At 45.7% G+C, this 13,649-nt stretch overlaps 1 protein-coding gene across 4 annotated transcripts in view; it reads right to left on the bottom strand.

The window, feature by feature from the left end:
- SYNPO2 (synaptopodin 2) overlaps positions 1–13,649 on the bottom strand; it is a 330,432-nt gene that overhangs the window by 215,305 nt on the left and 101,478 nt on the right. The window contains exons 1-2 of one of the 4 annotated variants that reach the window (XM_056565754.1): positions 4,930–5,008; positions 4,134–4,232 (exon numbers count right to left, since the gene is read on the bottom strand). The exons of the other annotated variants lie outside the window; for them this stretch is intronic. The gene's annotated coding sequence lies outside the window, so the exon portion shown is untranslated. Of the gene's footprint in view, positions 1–4,133; positions 4,233–4,929; positions 5,009–13,649 lie in introns of those variants that run through there. 4 annotated transcript variants of the gene reach the window in all.

Genomic DNA, 13,649 nt, shown 5'->3' with positions numbered 1-13,649 from the left:
CTCTTCTTGCAAACATGTTCAAGATACTGCACACAACTCTTCCCACGCACAGCACTGCATTTACAGGCAAATACATGCTCCTCCCAGGGGGCCCATGATTTCTAGGGCCACATGTCTCTTGGATGGCTCAGGATGACCCCACTTAAAGGAAAACTGTCAGCTTGCTCCCCCGCACTAACCAGTGGTACTGGCTGGTAGTGCAGGGGGCGCTGATCAGTTTGATGCCTATCGTGCCCAGATCCGCCCTGTCGTGCGGACAAAATCTTTGATTTTCGGTATATGCTAATTAGATGCTAACAGGCTGAGCTAACCGGCACTCTGACATCAGCGTCGCTGGCCGCAGTGCCGACCAGCTCATCAATATTCCTTCCCTCCCTCCGTCTCTCCCTCTTCATTACAGAGCGGGGAGAAGAGGGAGAGGCGGAGTGAGGGGAGGAATATTGATGAGCTGGGCGGCGCTCCGGCCGGCAACGCTGATGTCAGAGTGCCAGTTAGCCAGGTCTGTGCCAGTTAGCACCTAATTAGCATATACCGAAAATCGAAGATTTCGGCCAAACGGCGGAGCGGATCCGGGCACGGTAGGCATCAAACTGATCAGCGTCCCCCGCACTACCAGCCAGTACCTTTGGTTAGTGCGGGGGGGAGGGGGAGCAAGCTGACAGTTTTCCTTTAAGTTTAGAAACGTGGTGTATCAGGCAGGAAAACTACCCAGTACATCACAGACACAGCCTTAGATCTTAGATTCTGAGTCTGGCAGCCGAATACGGTGGGAAAACTTCAAAACAGCCTCCTGCCATATCCTTGCCGGATTTGTGCTGTCCTCCATCGATTTTAATGAGCCAACAAAAGTCAGCTCACACTTTTTTATACTGATCAGCTGGTTTTCTTTACTGTATAAGATAAAAGGTGGTCCAAGTTAAAGGAATTTGATAGAATTGGCCAGTGATCATATAAGACCACCCTGATGAAAAATGTTAGGGAAAAGATTTTTTTTCCATGAAAGATCCCTTTTGCAGCGGGATTGATTGCCTATCCAAGCATGTTCATGGTCATGAGGATAAATTGCTATTGGCTTAATGAGCTTTTGTAAACCAATAGTAGGGCCAATATAGTTGCCAAGAAGCAACGGACGGGTGTTCAGTGCAAAAAAGCACCAAACTCATGAAAAATAGAACATCTTTATACAGGACACATAGATATAAAACATTATTAAAAAGATCAGCAGCAGTCAGAAAAGAGTGCAGAGACTAGATGCATGTTTTTCTCCATATAGTCACAACAATCTGTGGCTACGTAATAATACATTTGTGGTGACAATCTGCATGCAAGAATATATGTATAAATCACACAAAAAACTGTACAGAAGCTATGTGAAAGCAACAGGAGATATAAAATATGATACAGCAACTATCAATGGTTGGTATGGAGAGCTAGAAAACGGGCAAGGGGTTAATGAGCTTTTGGCCCAGTTCTCTTGGGTATTGCCAGCTACAGTATACAGTACCCCATATAAAACTGCCTGAGTAGGACTGGTTTATTGATTTATTACATTGAAGAAACTCCTAAAAATGTTTCCCCTTCCAGGCAACCCCCTCTTCTTATGTACTGTAGCTTGGCAGAAGGGCAGATAAAGCAGTCCAAAATTCATGGCGAGTACTATGCTTGCCAAGCATCTTTGAGGAGGATAAATTCAGTTTTCTTTGCTGCCTGTAAAAGTTATAGGTCCAGCTGCTGTGTTTTGGGAAACTACTGCTGAGGTTCCAAGGAGACTCTGGATTCTAGGGAATCCTGGTTGGAAAGACGTGTCTATATATAAACAGTAATGTTCCATGAGATCACACATGCTGAGAAGCTGAAGCACAATGTATGTAAAAATTAATGTCTTTCTTTTAATTATTAAAGGGGTAGTCCAGTGGGGAAAAACGTATCCCCTATCCTAAGGATAGGGGATAAGTTTGAGATCGCTGGGGGTCTGACCGCTGGGGCCCCCCGCGATCTCTCTGTACGGGGGCCAGGCCAGATAGCGGGTGTCGACCACCGCACGAAGCGGCGGCAGACACGCCCCCTCAATACATCGCTATGGCAGAGCTGGAGATTGCCAAAGGCAGTGCTCCAGCTCTGCCATAAAGTTGTATTGAGGGGTCGTGTCGGCCGCCGCTTCGCGCGGGCTGTCGGGGGCCCCGTACAGGAGATTGCGGGGGGCCCCAGCGGTCGGACCCCCCGCGATCTGCAACTTATCCCCTATCCTTAGGATAGGGGATAAGTTGTTCATCACTTGTTCACCACTGGACTACTCCTTTAATGGGAGTTGATTCCCATAAAAAAAAAAAGATTATGCAATGCTGTCCTGAGCAGAAAATGCTACAGACTGCATTGTATTGGTGTTCTGGTAGCAGCAGATTGGTAGAGAAGCAGCTTAGCAGAAGTCCAGTGATACTGTTTTCATTGTTCCCTGCATCACATGATGAATAAAATAATAATGTATTATACTATGGTGGTTTACAACATATGTTCTTTATTTATTGCTTTATTTTGAAGATCACTGCTTGTAGTTATTTAATAGTAACTTTCATTGTTTACTCCCAAAGGGATAAAAATCTGTCCTGGTGCTTTATAAGACACATCTCTGATAACTAGACTGTATCTGTATGAGCCCTGGACCTGTGTGCCGATCACATGGTCAATGTTTCATACCCTGGAAGTAATCCATGAAAAGCTACTTAAATTCACTCAATTATAGTGGAAAAACATTTAGTGACAAATGTATCAAGACTGGCTTTTCTCCCACAGGTTTAATGCAAATTTATGCTGGTTGACACACCCCCCTTAATAAATCAAATAAAGAAGCTCCCGGTGTGCCATATTTCTGAAATCTATGCACACTCCGAACCATATGTGTCTCACTATACAAAGTTAAAAACTGGAATACCTCTTGGAGGGTAGTTGTGCAAAAGTACCACTAGAAATGATTCAATTGACCAAGCTCCTGATGACGTGAGAGCTCTGCGTAAGGAGGACACAGGACGCAGGTAATCATGATGTGAGAGCTGGGGGAAATCTTTCGGCGCATGCGCTCTGCAGACAGAGCGCTGCACTCACGTGACCTGTGACTTCTCATCACTGGGACGTGGAGTTGAACATAATGAATATGCAAATAGCGGGGCGGACTTTGGAACTGAAAGATGGAGGCAGAGGTGGCCAGCCAGCGGGGGCCCCGCCTCCAGCGTGCAATTCATGGATTCAGCAACGGAACTTTAGAGGCAACCAGTGAATGAAAATAAGTTAGTGACACCTCTATGGAATCCCGTTCACCTACACTATAACTCAGTGTATTTTGTTTAGTGTGGGTGAACAGGCTGACAGTTTTCCTTTAAATGGGCACTCTCATCAAAACGAATTTTTGCTATTGCACTCCTTATGGTAAATAAAAAAAACTTTCTAATATAAAAAAATGAAGTTTTCTATGTTTTATTTGTGTTTAAAAAAGCTGCCACTAGGTGTCTCCCTACTTGTCCAGAGCACATTTACCCCCATCTTTTGCACAGACTTTGGACTCCTGCTGGCCTGGCAGAGGTCCAAACACAGGAAATGCAGTCTGGAGGGTGTGCAGCCTTATCCAATCATAGCTCCTCTCACACTTAACTGCCATTTGCTGCTGGTTGCAGAGTAAGGGAGAAAGTTTTCCCCTGTATGGCTTCAGATGATGTCGCACCTGCTGGGTAATGCCCCTTCCCAGTCTGTGAATCTGAACCTGAAGCTGAGCAGAAAATACAGAGCAATATCAAGGTAGAAAACTAAAAAATGATTAAAAAATAAATAAAGGCAGGGGGTGGTTTATCATGATGGGGGCAGTGAACTAGGAGGATTATAAAATGTATCAAGTTAATGAAAGGTACTCTTTAAATGACTACTTTGGAAAAAAAAAATATTCCTGGGACACGTAAAGCTGTTAAACATATTTTACTTTATACTTATTGGCATACTATTTTCTTCTTCACTTTTAATGTACACAACTAATTTATTGATGTTATGTAAATGTTGCATTTCAGAAACTGAAGTTATATCAATATTATATCAACTATGAACGATTTATAGGCGGTGTCTATAGCTACTTGACTGAAATTATCACCTACCTTAGAGTATATTACATTTCTACTTCCCGGGAGAGTTATGTACAAAGAAAGTCACTCATTCAGCATAAGTAAGTGGAGGATACAACCAGGCGTCAAGTCCTGGAAAAAAAAGTGTGGGAACTCACCCAAGATTTCTAATACAACCCCCACCCCTCGCGACGTCACGTTCCGCCGTCACGGCCCCTTCCATAGACTTGCATTAAGGGGACGGGCCGTGACTTCACAAGGAACGAAGCCGTGAAGTTATGAAACTCCGGCCCCTGTATCGCCAGTCATTACGCACAGAGCGAGTTTGCTCTGTGCAGTGATGACAGCGGGTGCTACAGCCGAGATCCCGGGGGTCCCCAATGGCGGGACCCCCGCGATCAGAAATCTTATCCCATATCCTTTGGATAGAGGATGAGATGTCAAGGGGAGGAATACTCCTTTAAGTACCAGGGCACCAAGATGTATATTTACATCCAATGGGAGAGATTTATTAAAACCTGTGCAGAGGATAAGTTCACCAGTTGCCCATAGCAACCGATCAGATCACTTCTTTATTTTTTTAAAAGGCCTCTGAAAATGAAAGCAGTGATCTGATTGGTTGCTATGGGCAACTGCTCCCCTTTTTCTCTGCACAGGTCTTTATATATCTCCCCCAATGTTCTTAAGGGGTTATCATTCTGTTAATACACTGTAACAAAAACCTCCTTATGTCCCTATCATCATGATAACACACTGTAAGAAACCTCCTCATGTAATCTTCTTACTACTGGGGTGGCACACTGTAACAAACCTCCTTCCATGTAATTACCTTACTGGGGTGACATGTGACATGTCTCCTCCAGCTCAGCCCCGCCTCCTCCACAGCATCACACAGGTCCTTCAGCCACGATCTCTCCTTTTCCTCCACAGCTCAGCTCCGCCCCAACATGTGATGGTGACATCATCACAGGTCCTACATCTCCAGCATCTAGCAGTCCGGGTCGGGGAGGAGACGGAGGGAGGGTAAGAACAGAGGTCGGTCCTGCAGGACTAATGTAACAGGGACGGAGTTCCTCCTGTGGAAAAAGCAAAGGAGCGCCGTTTCTGTGCGTTCCTGCAGGACTCAAGCCCTGGATACAACCATACTTTCCTCTTTATCAATATATGCTGTTTACATGTGTATCAGTTGTATAGACATCTCTACTGAGGTTTTTAGGTTCATGAAGTCTATAGTAGCCCCTCTAAAACAGCCAGAAGTATCAACATCCATACTATGATGATATACATCATATCTAGGCTTGTTCACTTTATATAAAAATATTTACTAAAGCTATCTTCTTGATAATTGCACTTTTCTAGTGCTTGTCATGCCATTATGTAATATGTTATGAGTTCTTGGGGGGTTGCAATAACACATTTATTTTTATCTTTCAGTATGGTTGTTTTGCAGATGGTAGCTTGTTTTGTAAGAGAATGATCAAACAGTCAAAAGTAAATAATGGAAAAAACTTACAGCTTACTCAACAATTCAAGATTTTCCCATGAGCTGCTGCACTCTTGTACTTTTATTTGATTCCCTTAGCACTGTCTTTGTCTCTTGTTTCTTTGAACCTGGAAATACCATTTTCACTAATAAAATTAAATTCTCTAATCAATTGTATAGTTTTATGGTATACCTTACATCACATAACACTTGCGTACTCAACGATTGATGAGAATAGCAATCACTCTTTTAATCTATAATCAGTGTAAATTCTTTACGTACAAATAACACACTTTCCCATGGAACTCATTTTCAGTGCATGGCTACTGCTAAAAGCTCATACCAACAGCCTAGAATAAATATCTCCTGAATTACTGCTGCAAGTAGTGGCAGCAAAACACATGCACCGAAACTCTATAACGTACTAGCTTCTTCTGCAAGACAAGCTCAACAGCAATATACACTATAATATTCTGAAACAAGATTTATTTAAAGTATTAGGGAAATGCAAATGAACACTACTTCAAGTATGGAAAATAAAAATGTATAATACTTATGACTTATTATACAGCCATGCCATTTATAAAGAAAATATGTACCTGAACATGCAAGTCAACTTATAGGTCCATTTTGAAAAAAATGTATAAATAAAAAGTACCTAAACAATAAAGAGCACACATACTAGATTAAATGAAAGTCTCAAGTGTGAACACATAATACTGTCTACGTAATATTTATAGTGACATAATGAGTCCCAGGATTGACTTTTTCGCAGAAACAGTGCCCCTTTGGCTGTGACTAGGGAAGAGCGAATCGAATCTGACGAATCCAAATTCATTACGAATTTCAGGAAAAATTCCATTCGCAATGAATGTGAATATCGACGCGATTTGATCACGGGCATCTAAAATGGCGGATCCACATGTGATGACATGCGGCAAGGAATGCTGGGAAGGTGGGAACAAGGGTCAGCGGGATGACCCTGAATCACATGCAGCATGCAGCCTATCAGCCGCCAGCCACCCCTGTGATGTCACAGCTCTATATAATCGGCAGCCATCTTGCGGCCAGTCACTTCAGCCTTTTATTGCAGAGAGAGAGAGAGGGACAGACAGCGCTGTGTGTTGCACAGAAAAGCATTTTTACAGCAGCGATTCAACTCCCAGTCACATGAGCATTCTATTGGAGCGAGGGACAGATAACAGTGTGTGTTAGACAGAAAAGCATTTTTACAGCAGTGATTAATCTCCCAGTCACATCAGCGTTCTGTTGCAGAGAGGGACAGAGAGCAGTGAGTTGCACAGAAAATCTTTTACAGCAGCAATTCACCTCAAGCCCAAATCCAGCCTAGAAGCACTGATAGAGAAGGGAGTGAGATTGAGAGAGAAAGTGCAATTTTGGGATGTAGTACACAGTGACTGTGTGCTGCAGCACTGGTGTGTACAACAACTGAAAAGCTAATAGTAGCCAACCAGTTAGGGTGAGCAGAGCACTAAAAGCACATTGTCCTCTATTAAGTGTAATCTGTGCATACATCAGAGTGGTGTACCATTTTGTTCCTGTTAAAGTCTTAAGGGCCTAGATACTGTGGAAGGCCAGGCAAAAGTACACACCTGCTGGAGCTGTAGACAAATACTCTTTTAAGCGTACTGGAGCGCATTGTCCTCCCCTCATAAGTGCATACCACATACGTACATCTAAGTGGTGTACCATTTTGTTTCTGTTAAAGTCTTAAGGGCCTAGATACCGTGAAAGGCCAGGCAAAAGTACATACTTGCTGGTTTTATAGACAAATACTGTTTTAAGCGTAGTGGAGCATATTGTACTCCCCTCATATACGCACTAAGTATGTCAGGCAGAGAAGTGTCAGGACATGCACAGAGGAGTGGCAGAGGTCACAGCAGACTAGGTGTGAGTGGCAGCAGGAGTTGCAATGAGAGGCCTGAGCTCCAGGTATCAGCTAGCTGTCATGTCTCGACCAGCAACCCATCTGTCATCATCGATTGGTTAACATGGTCATCCACTTCATTACAAGTGACATCTGACACCCCCAGTCAACAGTCGGTGGGTTCCTCAGACACAACCCTCAGTTGGCATGGCCTGGGAGCAGTCCCTGTCCTCCCATTGCTTCTGTCCTATGCTGTTACCTCCCCCACAGAAGTATCTTATGCTGTGGGTTCAGCTCCACTATTTAGTGAGGACGATCTACTAGAGGACAGTCAGCAGCTACTGCCCAGCCAAGAAGTGGAGGAGACATCGCCGCTTCCTCCGCTAGGTGGGCAAGTAGTAATGAGGAGTGTGGCGTGGGAGGTGGTGTTGCGAGCGTTCAGGCTCCTGAAGCTGACACTGTTGAGGAACCTGAGGAGGATATCAGTGATGTGCAGAGACAACTCGATGATGATGAAGCTGATAGCACTTGGGAGGCGGGTGCAGAAGGGGCTTCATCATCATAATCATCAGGAGAAGAGGGTTGCAGGTTGCCTGTGAGGCAGCAGCTGAGCAAGCAAGGTGGCAGCCTGGTGGCAGAAGTTGAAAGTCTGGAGCCAAACATGCCGTAGTAGACCACCTGCTTCGCGGCAGCCTACCTTCCCAGGAGGTAGTAGAACAGGAGTACCTGGAGTCGGCGGCAGTAGCAGTCAATCAGTGCAGACTGTTGGTGGGAAAATCAGCTACTCGGCAGTGTGGTAGTTTTTCATCAAGCATCCGGCAGATGTTAACCTGGCCACATGCAAGATATGTTGGCAGAAGGTGAAGCATGGCCAGGGCGTCAATGTTGGCACCACGGTCCTGCGTCAACATATGCATCATCACCATAAAGCGACCTGGGAGAACCGTGGCTCCGATGTTGTGGTCCAGCCTGCTGCATCACCCAGTGGCACACCACTCCCTGTTTCAGCCAGCCAAAGCTCCACCACCACAGCCGAAGTGAGCTGTGTGTCATACCCAACTTCTGTCACTCCATTTGCTCCTGCTCCTCCTACTTCGAGTCAGTCATTCCGTCAGCAATCCATCGGCGAAGCCATTGGTCCTGTGAAAGTGCGAATCTGCCCCCTAATCCTCCACCATGTCCTCAGCCTCCACTGCATGGAGAAGTCTCAGTGCCCCTCCAGCATACCATGTGTGCAGGGCACGGCGGTGTCACACTGTTCTTCATATGGTTTGCTTTGGCCAACAGAGTCACACAGGGGAGGAACTGCTAAAAGTCATTCATCAAGAAATCGAATCATGGCTTACTCCACAAAAACTGGAAATGGGAACCATTGTGACCAACGGGAAGAACATCTTGTCTGTGAAAAGGAAGCCTGAGACATGCGCCCTGCATGGCACACACGGTTCCTGAAGTGTCCCTCCCATCTGCAAGACATCCTAACAGTGGGAAGGAGACTTTGCATGCACTTCAGCTACTCATACACCGCAAAGCACACCCTCCTTGAGCTGCAGCGTCAGAACGGCATCCCCCAACATAGTCTGCTTCGCGACGTTTCCACACATTGGAATTCCACCCTCCATAAGTTGGACCGACTATACGAACAGAGAAAAGCCATCACCGATTTCTTGATGATCCAAGCGGATAGGGGTACTCCCCTGTGTAACTTCAATGTCAACCAGTGGCAGCTCATACGTGACACCTGCCATTTGCTCAGACCCTTTGAGGAAGCCACATTTTTTGTCAGTCGCCAGGATTGCGGGATGAACAACATCATTCCACTGCTTTATCTACTACAACAATTGTTGGAAACAATGGCTGGTCAGGGCACTAGAGACATGGCACCTACATCTCACGGCCACATGAGCCCTGTGGGGGCTGAACTGGAGGAGGAGGGGGAGGGGCACAGTGGAGCACAGTTTACGTTTCACGAGATGGGAGGTTTTTCTAGTCATCTGACAGGAGAGGAGGAGCAGGAGCAGCTAGAGAAGCTAGAGGGTTATGAGTAAGGTGAGACAGAGGACCCAGACACACCCTGGCAGTATGCAGTGGAGATGAAGGCAGGGAGTCACACCGAGTCATTTGCACAAATAGCACGATGCATGCTCACTTGCTTGCATAGTGACCGCTGAATTGTCACCATACGGCAGCGGATGACTTCTGGCTCTCCACCTTATTGGACCTTCGCTACCGGCACAAAATGGGGGCCTTTTTTAAACCCATTGAGAGGGAGGACAAACTGACCTACTACAGAGATATCCAACGTAGTCATTTGGCCGATGCCTATCTGCACCATCGTCCATCCTCTCTCAGGTGTGACTCGGGGGGCTCTCCACTGCCTTGACCTGAGTCTACAGTCACTGATGAGTAGCTTTCTTCACCTGCATAGTGAAGCAATTCCTCAGCAGCAGTTAGACATGGAGTAGGACCTGAACCAGCAGGTGGTGGCATACCTTGACATGACCATGCCAACAAACCTTGAAGATCCGCTGGAGTTCTGGGCAGCCAAACTTGATTTGTGGCTGCAACTAGCAGAGTTTGCCCTGGAAAATCTTTCCTGCCTGGCCAGTAGTGGGCCATCAGAGCGGGTGTTTAGTGCGGCAGCGGCCATAGTAACCCCAAGGAGAACTTGACTGTCCACAAAAAATGTGGAGAGACTGACCTTTGTGAAGATGAATCAGGCATAGATCATCCAGGATTTCCACCAACCAATGCCTGATGCATCAGAGTAGATTGACCATGGTGCCACACCAACACTTCACAAATATGGACAGTGCTAAACATATTTAAGGCTCTGCTCCCCAGTTACAGACATTCCTCCGCATCAGACCACAAGTAAGTATTGAGGATATGCATTGCACAAAATTTAACTTTTATTAATATTCTTAGGACAAAATATGTGCACCCAAAATTTTTTTTTATAAAAAAAAAGGAAAGGTGTGCAAAAAACTGAATGTGCCACCTACACCACCAAGTATGTGTTGCAAAGAGCTCTAAAAGGTAGAAGGGAACAACGTATGGTCCATTGTAACCGGTGCGATAAAAACTTCCCCTGTAAGGCCCTACTCTCGCATTATTAATTCCTTTCTTGGCATGTGTTACTTGCCCTAAAAAGGGTGGCCCCACACAGGAACCTCTTCCTATTTCCCCCTACAAACACTGCCTTTTCCCAGGGTTTTAGGTGTGACTAGAGAGAGTTTCCTGTGGGGGCCTGCCCTTTTAGGGTGAGTAACACTTGCCAAGAAGGGAATTAATAGGGCGAGAGTAGGGCCTTATAGGGGAAGTTTTTACCCCCACCTGCCACAATGGACAATACGTTGTTCCCTTCTGCCTTTTCAAAGAAAGTGTTACTCATCTTAAAAAGGGTGGCCCCACACAGGAACCAATTCCTATTTCCACCTTAGAACCCTGGGAAATGGCAGTGTTTGTAAGTGGAAATAGGGAGAGGTTCCTGTATGGGGCTGCTCTTTTTAGGGTGAGTAACACTTGCCAAGAAGGGAATTAATAATGCAAGAGTAGGGCACTTACAGGGAAAGTTTTTACCCCCACTGGTTACAATGGACCATACGTTGTTCCCTTCCACCTTTTAGAGGTCTTTGCATTACATCACTACATGATGGCGTAGGTGGCACATGGTGTTTTTTGCACACATTTCCTTTTGTTTGATTTAAAAAAAAAACATTTTTACGTAATGCATATCCTCAATGCACATGAGCACTTTTGCAAAAGAGACCGTTTTCTTCTGCCTACCTGCCTCAGCTACTATTCTGATCCTGCCACCCGCCTGATGCCACACATCTGATGCCAAGTTCTCTTTTTTTCACCCACCTTTGTCACCGGGTACTGGTATTGCCACCTACTGCACCACTCTGTCACTGGGCCACTTTCAGGACTCCTGATGCTGCTGCCACCTCCAGTCTGTCTCATTCTGCCCCCATATGTTCTCCTTGTGTTGATGCCACCTCCAGGCTGTCTCATTCTGCCACCATATGTTCTCCTCCTTCTGATGCCACTTCCAGGCTTTCTCATTCTGCCACCATATCTTCTCCTCATGCTGATGCCAGCTCCAAGCTGTATCATACTACCACCATATGTTCTACTCATGCTGCTTCCACCTCCAGGCTGTGTTATTCAGCCACTATATGGTCTGCTCAGGCTTCCGCTACCTCCAGGCTGTGTCATTCAGGCACTATATGTTCTCCTCATGCTGCCCCCAACTCCAGGCTGTGTCATTCAGCCACTATATGGTCTCCTCATGCGTCCGTCACCTCCAGGCTATACCATTCAGCCACTATGTTCTCCGCATGCTGCCACAAACTCCAGGCTGTGTCATTCAGCCACTATGTAGTCTCCTCATGCAGCCACCAACTCCAGGCTGTGTTATTCAGCCACTATATGTTATCCTCATGCTGCTGCCACCTCCACGCTGTTTCATTCAGCCACTATATGTTCTCCTCATGCTGCCGCAAACTCTAGGCTGTGTCATTCAGTCACTATATACTGCTGACAACTCCAGGCTGTGTCATTCAACCACTATCTGTCCTCCTCATGCTGCCGCCACCTCCACGCTATGTCATTCAGCCACTATATGGTCTCCTCATGCTGCTGCCTTCTCCACGCTGTCATCCAGCCACTATATGGTCTCCAGCTTCTATGTGGTCTCCTCATACTGATGCCACTTCCAGGCTCTGTCATTGTGCCACTTTGCGACAGTGATTCTAATAGCGACGCCTCTGATCTGCATGTCATACTGAAAAACAATATTATTTCACTAACCCAGCACACACCCTATGCATGTTACAGCAAGGCAAAGTGTTCTACACCCCAATTGAGGCTCTCTGTTGGCCAGAAATAGCCATTTTTTACTGCGATTCACTGCAAATAAATTCGGAACAAAACACATTTTTCGGGAAAATCGGCCGAATCGAATTTTTCTAAAATTCGCTCATCTCTAGCAGTGACTACTACTAAGATACTTAATCCAATATAACCAGATATCCTTATTTATTTAGCAAAGCGGTAAGAGGTGTGCCATAAACCGCATCCGAGGGCACGCCTTTAGAGGGCATACCCTGCAGATAAATTAATAATATAAGGGAGGGATGGGTGGGTTCCACAAAAACGGCACGTACGCCCCGCCTTAGGGTACAGGGGGTGTTATTTACTCCTGCCCCCCTGCCCTGACTCTTGTTATCCCACCTAGAGGTGGAGGGGTGTGCAATACTGACGCCCCTCGCACGAGTTTGTAGCCCCGATTACAAGTATTATGCCTGTTTAAGACTTGTACTCAGGGCTACAAACTCGTGCTCATGGCTGCAGGGTTGCATATCTACTTGTATGAAATGAAATAATCTTAGCAAAGGGGTCAGAGGTGTGCCATAAACTGCTTCCGAGGGCACTCCTTTAGAGGGCAAAAGTCAACCTAGTAGGATTAAACAAAATATTAATAATTATCATCCATTAATCCATACACGCTAGCCACCTCCACCCTCCCATACCCTAATGCTGGACTAAATCTTGTGCGACAGAATTGCAATTGCCAACTAGTAACCATGTAGGCCAATACCTGGTACTGAGAAGCTGTGGTAGTCACGCCCACTCTAATATAAATGAACCATCATCCGAACCGGACCAGGCTGACATACTAGCTGCAGTACATATTAACCAACTTACCTTTTTAACCCGGCAAGAGGAAAACTGTTAGATGCTTGTCACGCTTACATCTAGTGCTTTCCCAAGTCCCTGCTATAAAGAGGCTAAATAACTTGTTAGCCAACTGATAAAACCTTACAACATGACAGGCCTATGAAGAAGATGACCTTGCGACACAAGTTCACCTGCAGTCTAAATAAGACTCGTGTAACCACCCTACCTGAAGACGTGACTGGACTAACACAGTCAGTCACACCCTCAGCTGTGGGATGTATCTACCCACAGCTTCTGAGACCATGACAGTAACCCCTGACTAGTGCACCACCCCCTGCAGCATACAAGCATCTACACTACATGACGTGTCAGTAATAATAACCTATGTGGTGAATCCCCCTGCAGACATGGTAGGTACTATGAATATAAAATCCCTATTATCAAAACATTATAGCTCTGAACAAGGTGTCAGTAACAATAACCTGTGTGATGC

This window comes from Hyla sarda, chromosome 1, assembly GCF_029499605.1.
Source record: "Hyla sarda isolate aHylSar1 chromosome 1, aHylSar1.hap1, whole genome shotgun sequence".
Taxonomy (NCBI): domain Eukaryota; kingdom Metazoa; phylum Chordata; class Amphibia; order Anura; family Hylidae; genus Hyla; species Hyla sarda.
Note: the sequence above shows the minus strand (reverse complement) of the source record. Positions and strands in the feature narration are given on the sequence as shown.